Genomic DNA, 15850 nt, shown 5'->3' with positions numbered 1-15850 from the left:
GATTTGGCCATGCACGCAGATTTGAATCAAGGAAAGTCCATCTAATGGGTCGTTCTTTAAACCCTTTCTCAAAATGAATCTCTTTATGCTCAGAGGCTTTCCATTTAGTTCTTCTTTCAATGTCCACTATACTCATGCTACATAAAACATTAAGGATCAGTCAAACTTCTTGCACTAGTTATCAGGCAATTCTATGAAACTTTACAGTTCCTCAACAGAACAAACTGGGGAGACTAGACCTGCCCAGCGCACTTTCAGTATTGCCATGTGTCACAAAATTACAGAATCATCAAATGGTTGAGGTCAAAAGGGACCATTTGTGATAATCTAGTCCAATTTCCCTCTTTCAAGCAGGATCGCCTACAGTGCGTTGTCCATGTTCACATCAAGGAGGGTTTTAAATATCTTCAGGGAAAGAAAGAGACTCCACAACCTCTTTGGGAAACCTGTTCCAGTTCTCAATCACCCTCATAATGAATCATATTGTATGACCCCTCTTCTAGTTCTGTGTACTTATTGAGAAAGAAATGTTCTGAAATACAAATTTTTCTAAGAAAACACCAGAAAAACACATTATCTTTTGGAGAAGTAATTTAGCATTTCTCTAAACTCACACAACTATTAACAGAAGTTAGAACTATATTTCTAAGATTTTTAGTGGAAAAATTTGTAAACCTCAAAAGCTGTATTACTATACCTGCTCCCTACAACCTTCCTCTGACATTGCCTCTTGGATCATAGTTTTGTGTTCTGGGAAGAAATAGGTAGAGCAAAGTAATAGCACCATGAACAATTTGAACACAACACAAAGCTTTCCATGAGGTCTATTTCTCCCACTGTTACTTAGAAGAGGCATGGCTTTTTGTACAGCGGACTTGATTCTTTATAATCAAGAGTTCTCAGTGAAGGCCCAGCAAAAGACAAAGCACATGATAACAGCATTTAACCAGCTATCCAGATTTCCTATGTTTTTTTGTAGTAGATCTAAGTCAATGAATTTGTGATGTCTCACGCGGTCTCAGAAACCTGACTTGCAGCTCTAAGTGGCATGCTGAGAGCAGTGTGTGTAGACACACACAGTTGGTGATCACCTTGTTACAATCATTAGAAACAATGGCTGAGTCTTTGTCTTTGACAGATGCACCTGACCAGCACCAACAGGAATAAGACTTGCAATTAAGACAATTTAAAATAAATTAAATAAATAAATAAATAAATAAATAAATAAATAAATAAATAAATAAATAAATAAATAAATAAAATAAGTACCCCATTTTTCTCATTCCAATGAGGAAAATTCTCAAATAAACAAATTGTAGTTTCTGGATCAATGCAGGGGGCTATTATCCTTGAAGGCAGACCAGTTGCCTCTAGCCAATAAATTTTGGACCCACTCAAAGTTCAAATTACTGTAAATGGTAGGAAAAAAATATATCATGCTGGCATTTACAGCTAATTCTGGGCTTGGCTATATGAAGTTTACAAAGGGTGAAATAAACCCAGTGTACAAAGTCAAAATGAATCATGTGGTGGTTCATTTTTCTTCCAACTGAAAATATATTATTGTCAAGAAAGCCAAATATGTTGTGATGTGCATGTTATACAAAGCCCTACAGGATATAACTGCATCATGCTGAGAAAAAATGTGAAGCATGTTTTTCTCTCCATAAAGTCCTCACTGAAATAAAATTGTCCAAAGTGCATATAATCAATATGAAGACTTAGTCTACATTGGCTGTTAAACATGTCAATCTCTATTAAAAATGATTCTTGTTTCCCAAAGTTAATGGAAAGAGGAACTCAGTGCCATTTTTGAAAGGAATAAAGAAAACAAACCAAAATGAAAACAGGAAATCTCTTAAACAAAGGAAAGCATGTATTCAGACAGCCTCTTTTTGCATCTGTCTTGAATTAGAGCAGCATCATATTTGTTGTATAATGTGGGCAGTGTTCTCCAACACCAGGGAGTGTAGTGGAGGTGCTTTGCCAAGTTGAGTTGTATTCCAGCAGGGTGACTGCTTAGTTAAACTTTGCTGTATTTCAGTTTTGTCATTTCTGAAAGAAAGACAATGGCATATAGTGCTCAGCAAATTGTGTTAGCTGCTGAGCTCATCATTCTAGACTTCTTTATATTCAATGGAGAGAAATAGGCACTCCTGGGAGGTGATTTGCTAACTTTGCTATAGATGTCTGAAACTGTTTGAATGAGTTATACCATAAAAATGCTATTTTGTTCCTCTATTGTCTTTGAGCTGTGATATCCATGAACAGGCTTGTGCTTGTGTTGTGCTCTCTGAGTGTCACATCACTAAATTCTACATTACTTCTAATTTACATGTCATAAGAGGATAACAGGGCTAAAATAATATAAAGAAGCACCAACAGGCAAAATCTCCATTTTGGACAAGCTGGCTTGTTTATAAACATCAGTGAAAGCCACTTTTTAACACAGAAGAATATGACCCGTTTTTCTCAGTCTCTGGCATTACTTCTTGACTTGCGATGTTTTAAGAGTTAAGAAGATGGTTGTTGGAACTAGATTTGTTCAAAGATTACTCCAAAGTGTTTCAACTTTTTTTTTGAAATTTGGTAACTTATGGGTGGAGCATGAACTTGTTACTGTACTATTTGTAGCACGTAAGTCTTCCTCAGAAGTTATGCCTCTGGGATCTACAATAATATATAGGAGAGACTTAGCCTATAGTTCTCTTTTTGAACATTTGTGTTTCTCGCTCTTCTGTATTTTCGTGTTTCATTCTCTGTGGTACTGAAGACAAAACAACATAGCAGCATGCCAACCCATGTGTCTTTGCCATGGATGTTTTTGGTGCATAATGTTCACCAGGAACACACTTCCAAGGGAGACTAGAAGTTCTTTGAAGAGATTAGGTTAGGAATCAGGAGGAAGTTTTTCACTGAGGAGGTGGTGAGTTGCTGGCATGGGCTGCCTGGAGAAGCTGTTCATGTCTTGTCCCTAGAAGACTTTAAGGTCAGGATGGATGTGGCCCTGGGCAGTTTGATCTGGTGCCTGATATTGTTGGTGTCCACAGCAGGGGGCTGGAACTAAATGATCTTTGAGTTCCCTTCTAACTCAAGCTATTGTATGACTCCATGATTCTGTAAGAGGAATTTATCACAGTTTACTGAATACTGAGACACTACTCTAGACCAGGAATCTCCTGAGCCATAAATGGCAATGAGATAAAAAAGAAATAAAAGGAACTTTATTCTACTTCACATTCTTGTCCTGATCTTATACCCTTTGTGAGGTATTTGCTTTACAGCTCTGTCACAGGCAGGAGACTGATCTGAGTAGACCTCTAGTCTGATTTATTTTAGCTACTCTGTCAGGTCACAGGTTGTGGTTACATACAAGCACTGACAAACATGACAATTGTTTCTCCTGTCCAGAAAGAACATCTCCAGACCTTCTGAGTTGTTTTGCCTTTTATAAAAAGTTATAATTCAGGATAGGGAGTGGAGAGTGGAGTGGGGAGAGTTCATCAATCTCAACTTATATTTTGATTTACCAAACTTTTTTTTTTTTTGCTACTACAGGAATCATCTGTATGCTGTCTACTTTGAATATTCATTAGAAGATCAAACAGGAAATTTTATAAAAATAGCGTAATTCCATTTTATCAGTTTCTCCTCACAATGACACTGGTCCATAGATTTTGAATTTTATAATAAAAAATATTCTGTGAAAATAATGAAAATAATGCAGAAAATATATATGTTAATGACTAGGAAGGAAAAATGGATTCTGGAAGAAATTTAAAATGGTGTTTGCGCGTGGCAAAAATATGTTCAGTTGTGGTTGTAAGGATAGGAATTCACAACCATAAACAGAATAGAAAACAACTAGGAATAATTCAAGTTCAAGGGTTACCACCCATTACAGGTATTTGATGGAAAAACAATACCTGAACACAGCTTTAAAATGGCATTTCCACTGTCAGTATTACTAGTGGATCTTCAAGGCCACTGGATTAAAGTGTCTAAATTTACTTATGTACACAGTATGGAGAGGAAAATGATTCTCTCTGACACTAAGACTTTAGGAGTCAGAAATCTGGACGACATAAGTCTTTGAAGATCCACTGAAAGCAAATGAGCTTCTCTGTCTTCCTCTGAAGAGAATTTATTTCGGCAGCGTTAGCATTTAGATAAATTTAAGTCTTGATTTTAAATAGAAAATTGCAAATAATTCTCAGATAATTTTTCACCAGAGTGATATGGAATTGGGTTTCTGAAGGTGATATTATTGTCCTCACAATACCAGGAAACTAGAATTTTTAGACTTCTAAGAGCCCATCCAATGCAGAATTCTGCAGTTTCTGCAGAACTGGAACAGAAGAATGCATGCAGTGCAGGCCATGGAAAGTGCCTATCTATATTATTACAGCTGCCTCTTTTTCACTCTGGGGGAAAAAGAAACAAAAACTAAAAATAAATTAGTAGTCACTGAGCAGCAATACAGGTTCTATGTATCTATGAGCAGTACAAAGGAGGATTTACTCCAGTTTACTTCACAATCATCTTTTCCTTTTCTTTGATATCCCATACCCCAAGAGCATTATTTCAGCTACCATTAAACACAACTTCTCTTGATTTCCAGCTCTGTATATTACTTTTACTGAAGTTATCTTAAAAATTATTTACAAGGTCTTTTATACAGCTCCTTTTTTTTTTTTTTTTTTTTTTTTTTTTTTTTTTTAATTAAGTGGAAGTTATGCATTTGAAAACACAGTATTTTTGTTGTGAAAGACTGAGGGTTTGTTTGTTTGTTTGTTTGTTTTTACTAACACAAAGCAATTCTTTGAAGTGAAAATAATACCTTGGTGCCAGAAATCATAGCATTAAAGTTCAGTGTCGAACACGGCAAAGTACTAAGAGTGTTTGAATAACTGTTACTGGGAATGAAAACCTTCTTTGGACTTACAAAAGAAGACAATATTTTCGTGTCTTTAGCTTTTCTCTTTTACTCCTATTATTATATTCATTTATATATGTATCTATCTTCAACTGAATGACTTCTGAAATAGTTTCTATCAAGTAGAAGAGATAAATAACTAAATAAATAAATAAACATATAATTTAAAGGTTTTCCCAGTGCCTCAATCTTGTAAGAAGTTACATCTATATACCATTTTAACATTATTTTTCACTTGCCTTTCTGTGTCTTTGGTTTTTCTGGCGAGGAAGGGAAGTTATGGTGTGAATAACATATAATGCTGTCAGTGGTAAATTATAGAAGATATTAGTTATGATCATCACAGGAGTGATGTCATTGTGTCTGTTTGACTGCTTCCTGGTATTTAGATTTAAAAAAATAGATATATATTTTTATTATTATTATTATTTTTTCCTCCCACATTACTCCAAGGAACCTACCTTTCACCACCACTGGATGCAGGTCAATTCTTCAGAAGCAAACCCCAGATCAGAAAATGTTCAAAATTGATTTTAAAGACCTAAATCACATTTTTTTTTTCCACATATTTAACATGAAATGATGTAAATATTCCTCGTTTCAATAACATTTCCACAGTGAGTAAAAGTAAATTAATTCACCAAACCTGAGTTCATGTTTGTTATAATTCATAAAGAAAATATTTACTTTGAGATTATTTTGACCTTTATGAGATGCCTATTTTAAAATGACACATGCTTACGAAAACCAATAGAAAGATGTGTAGTGTGAAATAATTTTCGTTTTGCCATGATTCATTATCCAACACAATTTATAAACTAGATTAGATGACTCAGTGACAGTGTTTCACAATGGTACACTTGAACCTGCAAAACTCTCTATGGTAAGCCATGCAGGTGATAAGTAATAATTTCTTACCTCCAAACAATTTAAGCTCATGGAATTCATGAGCAAAAACTATTTTTTATGTTAATAGGATCTTGTTTGTGTTATCTTTGTTGTTTTGTTCATTTATTATTTTTTATTTTCTTCTGTATCTCTGTCCACTTTTCGCCTTGAATTCAAATCTGATTTTATCATTTATAAGGAATTGGAATGTATTGCAGGTCAAATAATTTGACACTGAAACCATTCTCTAGTTTTGATTCATTGCTTCAGCGGCAATGGTTTGGTCAGATGATACTTCAGGCAAGAAGTAAAGTGCCTCCCCAAATACATCTCACCACCTGGACTAGATGAACTCTTCCAATGCCTCTTTGTCTTTAATGCTTCTAGTTCTCTTAGGGGCATCAAAAGAGCTTAGACAATGTGCCAATACTTCCTTTTAGAAAGAAAGCACCTCTCTCCTAATGCTTCCTAATTGCCTCTTTCCCAATTGGCTTTACAGCAATTTTGGATAGTGTCCTTCTAATAAACCTAATTCAATTATTTCATTTTGTGCTATCTGAAGGTTTACCTGTATTCTAGCCTGTTCATAGTTAGATCTGCTCACATACGTCTATTCAGGTGTCTAAGACCCAGGAGAGGAAACTCCTTCTGAATCCCTGGAGAAAAGAAGTCTTTAAGGTGCCCTCAATGCAGCCTTTCAATACCTAGTGGGATCCTACAAACAGGAGAGGAATCAACTCCTTGAAAGGGTAGATGAGTACAGGACAAGGGGAAATGGTTTTAAGTTGAGGGAGGGAAGATTTAGGTTGTATCTCAGGGCTGCCAGAGAGGTTGTGGATGTCCCTGGAGGTGTTCAAGGCCAGAATGGATGGGGCCCTGGGCAGCCTGGTCCAGTATTAAATGGGGAGGTTGATGTACCTTGCATGTAGCAGGGGGCTGGAAATTCATGATTCTTGAAGTCCCTTCCAACCCTGGCCATTCTGTGATTCTGTGGTTCTGTGATTCTGTGAATCCCAAAAATCTGAAGAAGTAAGAATGCTTTATTCCCCAGCAACCCTTATGACAGTGATTAAATACTACAAACAAAATCATAAATTAAGAATATTAGTTCGATTTTCATCCCAGTATCTACATTCAGAGTAAAGCATCCAGTAGCCAAGATTATATTGTTGATAAATGAATGCAAGAACACATTCAACCTCTAATAGAATTTATAACTAAAAAAAAAAGTTTCCTAACTTCCTTACCTGAGTAGACATTTGTTGTATGAATTGAACTTAGCTTCAGATTCTGTTGACTCAAAAAGAAACAGGGAACAAAATATTTTTTTGGAAAAAATGGCTATACATAGTAAATGTGCCATATCTATAATTATGTATATAGAGGTGGTTTTGTTTGTTTGTTTGTTTGTTTGTTTCCAAACCAAACAAAATATTGGCTTTATAAACCAATTTGAAGACAAGATGATCCCACTGAAAAATTATATGTGCTACTCTTAGTTTAAAAAGAACATTTAAGATCATCTAGTTCTGACCACTGTGTCATAGAGAAGGAACATCTTCTAACCCAGGTTGCTCAAAACCCCATCCAGCCTGGCATTGAGCAACCTCGCTGGGCAACTTCTTCCAGTGTCTCAACACCCTCACAGAGAAGAACTTATTCTAGATATCTAGTCTAAATCCACCCTACTCCATTTTAAAATCATTTCCTCTTGGCCTGTCACTACACACCTTTCTAAAAAGTCCCTTCCCACTTTTTCTGTAGGCCTTCTTTACCTACCAGAAGATTGCTATAAGGCCACCTCAGAACCTTCTTTTCTCCAGGCTGAAGAATCCCAGCTCTCTCAGCCTGTCCCCATATGGGAGGTGCTCCAGCACTCTGATGATCTTCATCTTCTCCTCTGAACCTTCTCCAACAGCTCCATGTTCTTCTTGTTTTGGGAGACCCAAACCTGGATGTAATACTCCAGGTGGGGTCTCGTGAGAAAAGAGTAGAGGGGCAGAATCACCCATTGATACATGAGTGATTACTGTGATTAGACTATGCAAATTTGTAACATTCAAAATGGAAAAACCTTTAGAAAAGGATATTAAAAAAAAAATTCCTTATGAATCCAATTTTCATCAAAATTATTATTATGTCTGCATTTATTATTTTCTTATAATCTTATTATAATCTTATTTGTATCTATCATTGACACTAATTCTTCCTTCCGGAATCCCATTAAAACCTTTGAAATCCAGTTTCCATTTCTGCTGTCCATAAGCCATTTTCTACCTCCAGTGATCTTGCTGCAATATTTGCATGCAGCAATTGTTCAGCCTTCATTTCATTAAGGTGATACATATTGACTCATTATCACACAGACAATAGCAGTAATATCTTATGCAAACAGAGTTCCCAGACCTTTCATGATTGCACTTATTAGCAAAAATGAAAGTTTAAATCTTAAAGTAAGAATTGTTGTGGGTTTATTTTTGCTTGTTTTGTTTTGTTTTCATATTTGTTATGGCAACATCTTTAATTTGTTGCTATATCACTTGTTCTAGCATAAAAAAAAATCCTGTGGTATATTTGAATTTAGAAAGGCAAACACAGATTTTGTACTCTTTATTTTGATTGGCTTTGTGCTGACCTCTTGAGCTTGGTTGTTGAGGCAGAGGCTGCAGAAACAAAGCCTTGGCTTCCATTTATCCAGATATGTTCCAGCTTTGAACAGCATCATTTTAAAACAGAAAGAAAATATTGTCAGTTTGAGGCTATAAAGTCCACAAGGCAAGTATCCACCTGAGATACATCAAAATTTCTCAAAACCAGCTTCAGCAATCTTTTTTGTTTCCTTTCCTTTCCTCCTCCCCATTGTCTTCAAGAGTGTGTTTTAATTTTCACACTGTCCTAATATAACTTCTTCTATGTCTGCCTAATTTACTACCTTCCATACACAAACATACACATAGACATAAACATATGATTTTTTTTTTTTTTAATGCATACTCAGAGAGAAAACACACCAGTGTAAGCTGTAATAGAACTGCTAATGAGCTGATGTTATCTACCAACCTATTTAAAATTCTGTTCTCTTTCTGCTTTGTATTTGGTGGGGTTGTAATTTTAATTTCCAAGTGCAGTCTCATTTCTTCTCCTTAATTTCCACCTTTCGCATCCCAATAAACACAGTCCACACATTCACACATGCAAAAACAAATAACAGTCTGTAGACTGGAAAGAATGATTTATGAATTAGTGCCATAGACTGAGTTGCTTAGATAAACCTCAGAGATTTGTATTTTTCAGGGACAGAGACTATAGCATCAGCTAGAAGCCTACAGGTGGCGTAAGGGTGTAAATGATAATAATAATAACAATATTGACATGGTTGTTTTAGGGATGCCTAAGGTGAGAGAAGACAATGTATGACAGACAGGAGGAATAACTCCTCTACTGAACTTCGTGTGTGTGTACATGTACTTGTAAATATTATTAAAACAAATAACAACGAAAACAACAAAGACGTGTATATAGATGTATATAGTATAAGGGTAATTGACACCAGTGAACAATGTCATATCTCACTTCGGCATTGGTTTAATAATTCTTAGTTAAACATACAAAAGATATCATCTAATGATAAATTTGAATCTAATCCACATTTGTACAGTTTACTGTATTGTTATTTCTTAAGAACATACAAGAAAGATACAAAGAGTTATAGGTCATGTTAGGATCATAGCAGTCAAATATTTAATAAGGCACACTGAGCTCATCTGTTCCAACTGCAATCTCATCCAGTTTTTGAATGTTTATTCACTGCGCTAGCTTTCCTATTGCTTTTCCTAATCTAGTTTTAAATGTCTGAACAATGAAACATCTGCTGGAGAATATCCCAACATTCCCTGGGAGAATCATACAAGCCAAGCAAATATTTCTACAGTATGCATTTCAGCTGATCATTTGTTCTCTGTAATGCTTTGTGTCTTCCACATCATAACTGTACTCCTTCAGCTAACATTTTTATTTTTTTTACTTTTTTATTTTCTCATTCCTTTTCTTTTTCATACAAAATAAAACAAAAAGTAAAAAGCTTCATTGGTAAAGACAAGTGATTTCTGTAAACAACTCCTTCTGGATTTGGAATGAAATGGAGTAAAAGATTTAAAACTTTCTAAGAATTCTAATGCTTACAGTTCTTAAAATTATTGTGGGAAAAAAATAAATCAATTACATTCATTAATAATACTTAAAATATTAGAAAGACTTTGGAAATCTTCCTTCCCCTCATAGATGCACAGACTGGATTTCCTGCAACAAAAATGCATTTTTCCCAAGAAAAGACTTTTTTGCAGATATTTTGCAATAAATCTAATTATAGATGTGCTTTCATGAGAGCTACACACACAAGCAGAATCATTTCAGCGCATTAAATCCAAAGTCAATGACTGATGTCAGGAACTGGGAATCTGATAGAAAGCAGCACATTATTGCAACAGGACTTAAACTCGAGTATTGGATTCTGCTTTGCGTAAGTAATTGGCTCCCTTGGATGGATTACTAAAGAGTAGTTAAACTGCAGATGGCATGAGTGTAATCTGTGTGTGTGTGTCATTTTCTCAAATTATTCAGGATAAGCCTTCATCAGGGAAACAATTTCATTTCTACTCTAAAGCATAGGGTGCAGCACTGAATGCATTGGTTCATGAGCTGATCTTCTGTTTTGAGTCCCTGGGAATTATGGCAGTGTAGCATTCAGAAATTAAGAGCAATAGGCAGGATTAGTTAACTTAACAGCTAATTTACCAAACACCTCCTGAAAGTTCTAAAGGACTCAAGCTAATTGTGGGTAAAATAAAATTATCATTCAAAACATGTGATGAAATTGTTGTATGGTTTTATTATCTTTCCTATTACAGTATTGGGGGGGGAGGGGAGGAGGGGGAAAGTATATTTTTAGCAGGGCAGTGTTGGTTCTGCACAAATGCAGATTTCATCCACCTCTGTATTAGGATGGGTTTTAGCCTATAGAATGTAAACATAACTATAGGTGTTTAGATGTAAAGATCTGCTTTTGAAGTCAGTTTCTAAACTTCTTTTACAAAAGAAATTGAGGTTTAGAATTCGATAAAATCAGATGTCTAATGCAGTTCAAGATACTCTAGTTAATTGGTTTTGGCTTCCAGCTTTGAGTACAGGTAGCTCTGCCAGGCCCATCTTGATGTTTCATGCTTTCCATAATCTCCAATAACACTAGATGATTCTTTTTATATGACAAAACCAAATCTTTACAAAAGTAGTAATGCCTACAGAGTTTACAATCAACCAAATTGTCATGGTTTTGTAATTTTTGGCTTTCGGTATTCCACATCATAACATCATGTGGGGCACTGGGACTTTAACTGTTAATGCTCAAGTCCTGGGTACCTGCCCTGAAGAGAAGAAGAACTACATTCCCCAGGGGACTTTGCGGTCAGAGAGAGGAGGTTTAACTCCTGGCAAGGTCACTTTAGTTCTCTTTCTCGCCTGCCCTTCGTCGTGGACACTGCTCCCGTCTCCCTGCTGCTCAACTGGACTGCGCATCTCACCTCAGCGTTGTGGTGAGGCCTATCCGCCCTTTCAGACATTCTCTCTCTCATTATATTTGATTTATTAGCTTCAATTCTGATTATATTGTATTATAGTGTGTTATCTTGCATTCCGATAATATATTTAGTAAATTAGTTTGTTTCTCCTCAGATCGGTGCAGCTGTTTTAATTATTTTGGGGTCTCCTGTTTCCTTTTTTTCCGGAGGCGCGGATCTGTGGATCCCTCCGCCCCGCTTGTCACAGAGCCGGGCCAAACCAGCCCGTAAACCGTTGACATAAATTTAGATGACTGCTTTAGGAAGAATCATGTAGCTTTCTAGACTACCTGTATTCTGTGGGCTACCTCTGAAACTTTAAAATAGATTTCACATGTGGCGACTTACCACCAAGGTCATCATTTTTGTCATATACTCCAGTCTCACTCAGATCTCTCTCGTACTACAGAAATTAGAACTGAACCCCAAGTCTAGATGTAGTCTCACCAATATTGTATAGAGATGGACCACCTTCCTTGATCTGCTAGCAGTATTGTTCCAAATACATCCCAGGATGTTGTAAACTTCTTTGCTGCCAGGAAACACTACTAGCTCATATTCCATTTCTTGTCCACTAAGTCTTTTCTTTCCAGATGAATGGTTGCCAGCATTCTTGGGTGCCTGGAGTTATTTCTCCTCAAGTGCTAGAAGCATCGTATTTCTTCTGAAGTGCCCCAGATGCTCAGTTCAGAACTCCACATTCCAGACCTGAGGATAGCCTGATCAGGAAAAACTGAAAACACCAAGCTATGGGGTCTTCCATCCTTTGCAAGCTCAAACCTGCTCATTCTTTGCCTTGAGAATAGTAAAAGATGTTATTGAATAATGATGTATGCATTACTATGTTCTGTACTGTACATGTCCTCATCAATTATTTTATGACAATCCACAGATATAGCACATAGCCTATTAAAGTCTTTTCACTCTTTTTTTTTCCCTTTGTTCTCTCTCACCTTCTGCTGCTGCCTCTTCACATGCTTGTCTCATTCCCCTTGTCTCCTCTCTAGGTATTAGAGCCAAGAAAGTCTCAGATTTATAACGACTTTGTGATACCTACTCTACCACCATGTCAATTTAATTTGAACCAATTTGACATCCCTGATATGAACACAGGATTGGAGACCATAGTGATAGTACAACATCCGTTGCTTGTTAAGCCTCCTGCACCTGCTATTGCTTCTCTCTGTAATTGCCCTAGATCAAGAGACCGATTGTAAATGTGTTAAGTTTTGCTGACAACAAAAGTTGGGGAGAAGCAAGAATTCAGGCTTAAGAGGCAAGGAAAATTCAACAAGATTTGCTGGGCTCAGAGCTGTTATGCAGCAAATGAAATTCAGTATTGACAAACACACATTAATGTAATTGGTCAAGGGAAGTGTGGGACTAAAAGAGAAAAACTGCTGACTAGGAGAAGTAACGGCTTGACAGGGATGCTAATATAATGCTCATCTCATGTGCTGGCACCAAAATCTCTGTGCAAGTGCAGAGACAGTCTCTGAATGTGGAATAGCTCTTTACCTGTCTGAGACATCTACATATTTCCCTTTTGTTCCTGAAGTATTTCAAGGATTTTAACCAGTAAAGTTGTTGCCTAAAAAATAAATTGAGGCTAGATGATCCAAATCTTATAAAAACTCACAGAATTTTTGAAACAAATAACCTTGTTCATATGCAGCATAAGCATTAATGCTATCTGAAGTATTTATGCTTAGAAATAGTTATGCAAACACTCATAATGGTAATAAGTTATCAGATGCTCTATCTTGCACCCAATTCACTCAATAATCTTTCGTTTTTATAGAGTAACTCCTATGCCCTTGACTGTGCTGTTACCATAATATGTTGTGTCTGTCCCTTTGAATGGAACTGGATTATCTGAAGATTGGTTTATCACTAATAAGTTAAGATATGATTAATATCCCCCAGCTTCTATTGTCTAAAACTTAGAGGCTTAAATCTGTTCTCATTACCTAACCTTTCCTTTGTGGGAGTCCAGAATAAAAAAACAAACAAGCATACAAAAAAACAAAACAAAACAAAACAAAACAGACATTTTCAGAAATTAATTCATATTAATCTAACTTTGATATCTATCTTAAACTGATTCAATCACTCGAGATGTATTTATTGATCTATTCATCTATGTTCAGACAAACAAGTCCCATGTTATAGTCCAAATAATTTTACACTCTTCTTTTTATTATTTGTTATTTGTTTTTCTTATTTCTTATTTTATTTTTTTCTTATTTGTTATTTCTTATTTGTTTCTCTTGTTAATAAGGAGTGTAAAATAATAAAACCACTGTTTTTTCTTTTACCATGTATGAATTAGGTTAATTTCAGCACTAAGAATACCTTGAATTGAAAACATGAAGCTATTTTCTTCTCCTAATCTGCACGAGATACACCTTTCCATTTATAGATTGCAATCCAGAAAGAATCAACATTTGTTGCCATTTGGAAAACATCAAATTTAGACTATAGTTTGGTACAATAGCACAAGCTTTATCTAATAGATTTTATTATTATTATTATTATTATTGTTGTTGTTGTTGTTAATAATACTTTCTCTAATGAAGTGTACTGTGCATGAAACCTCACCGAAAATGTAAGACATTCGTTTCATAAAATCAAATCTCCGTGGCTGGATTTGGGCCTCTGCAAAACTTGTGCACACTATTTAATCATACTAATATGATGAATATATAATTTTGCTTTTATTTTCTCTTGTATCTCTAAACTATACTTTTCAATTTTTCACACTGATGAAGACTTGTCTTGTGTAAAAATCAAGATCAAGACAAGAGGTCAGCCAGAGAGGTAAACTGAAGTACAAGAGTAAACTCAGATGCTGAGTATCTGAATTCAAACTCTTCCCTCTACTGACAATGTGGACAGGATTAAGCTGAGTCAAGAACGTTTGCAGAACAAGCTCAAGCCCATCAGCTTATAACTGTAAGGCAAACATAGTGGAATCCAGTGTGTCTTTCCACTAGTATTAACATTACAGAATCAACTGTCTTGCACTTCAGGCTTTTTCAATAAAGCATGGACGAAGTCCCACACTTTGAATGACAGGAGGGTTTGAAATGCTTTGGCAACTCTTTTATTATGTGAATAAGGGAGCACATAAGGATGAATTTAATGAAGGCAAAGTAAGAAGAAGTTTCTTCTCTTTCTCCACTGCTTGAAATTAATCCTTAATGGCAGCATTTGTTTCAAAAATTGATGTTTTGAGAGGCCAAGTTTAAGGGTGTCAAAATCAGCTTCTTCCAAATTCAGGGAGAATTTGAAGGTGAAAAAAAATATGTAATTTTAATAAGCATGAAACATTCATTGTTCACTAATGGTCACTTTTTTTACTGAAAACACTAGAAACTTATCAAGGCTCCAGATTGTCATTTTCTTGGCATTTTAGATGGGAATGATGAACTTAATAAGGAATGTGACAAAAAAATACATCTACGTGCCTCTAGCAATTAGATTCAAGTCTGATGAGTTGGTGTAATTTGACAGTAAATTCTGATATCATAATCGTTTTTAGGACTCCTATCCTAACTCTGCTAGGTTTTCTTAACCCTATCATGACAGATTCTAAGAAGTAGTGACATATAAACACAAAAATAAGCATTACAAATATTCAACATACACACATAGTATCTTCTCTTTGATATTCTCAAAATCTTTTACAAAAATGAACTTCAAAATCTCCACTCACACCTAGGGATCAAAGACATTTATCAGTACTTTTGCTTCTCTTGCTAATTTTGTCATCAGAAGAAACAACAACAGCATAGACAAGAGTTTAGAGCAGGAAATGCACTCCTTGGAACATGTTAGCAAGCTGTGAATATCAACTTTTTGGCCTGAAGTAAGAGTTTACTTTTGTAATGCTCATTTTATATCACGGAGGGAGGTGAGGCAGCATTTTCCCCAGAAGAGAAGAAAATAATTTATCAGCTGGATTCCTACTGACTCTTCAAATAGCCTATTGTGACCTTTGGTTATTAAATCTTTTGACTGTTAGTTAATTTCAGCAGTGGGGAGGCTATTAGCTGACCGGCTAGATTCCCTGCCCAGCATCTGCTAACCAATGACTTGTGATCTTGGCAATAAAATTGAAGTTGCATCTGGACAATAAATGTATTTTGGCTTCTAACACAATGAGAGCTCCCATCCTTCCTTGAATTTCTTTGTTCTCTAAAGGGATGCCAAAAGCAGCAGATTTTTCTGTGTCTTGATGGAATATCCCTATGTTGGCCATTATCCATCATTAAATGTTTCTTTACATCTTGGTAGAATTCAGAGGTTTGTGGTGGTCTTTCATATAGAAAGGAGGTAGATGGAAGAGATAAATATTAAGAACAGCAAAACAAAAGTAAAAATTGTAACTTCAGTCTCATTACCAAAAGGA

The 15850-nt window shown here is 35.7% G+C and overlaps 1 protein-coding gene across 2 annotated transcripts in view; it reads left to right on the top strand.

Moving 5' to 3' along the window:
- The window catches only part of LOC128074650 (uncharacterized), a 298331-nt gene that overhangs the window by 225557 nt on the left and 56924 nt on the right, over nt 1-15850 (top strand). The window lies entirely within an intron of this gene.

Source organism: Tympanuchus pallidicinctus, unplaced genomic scaffold, assembly GCF_026119805.1.
Source record: "Tympanuchus pallidicinctus isolate F22 unplaced genomic scaffold, pur_lepc_1.0 scaffold9, whole genome shotgun sequence".
NCBI classification, from domain to species: Eukaryota; Metazoa; Chordata; class Aves; order Galliformes; family Phasianidae; genus Tympanuchus; species Tympanuchus pallidicinctus.
The sequence above is the reverse complement of the archived record's forward strand: the minus strand, read 5'-3'. Positions and strand labels throughout refer to the sequence as shown.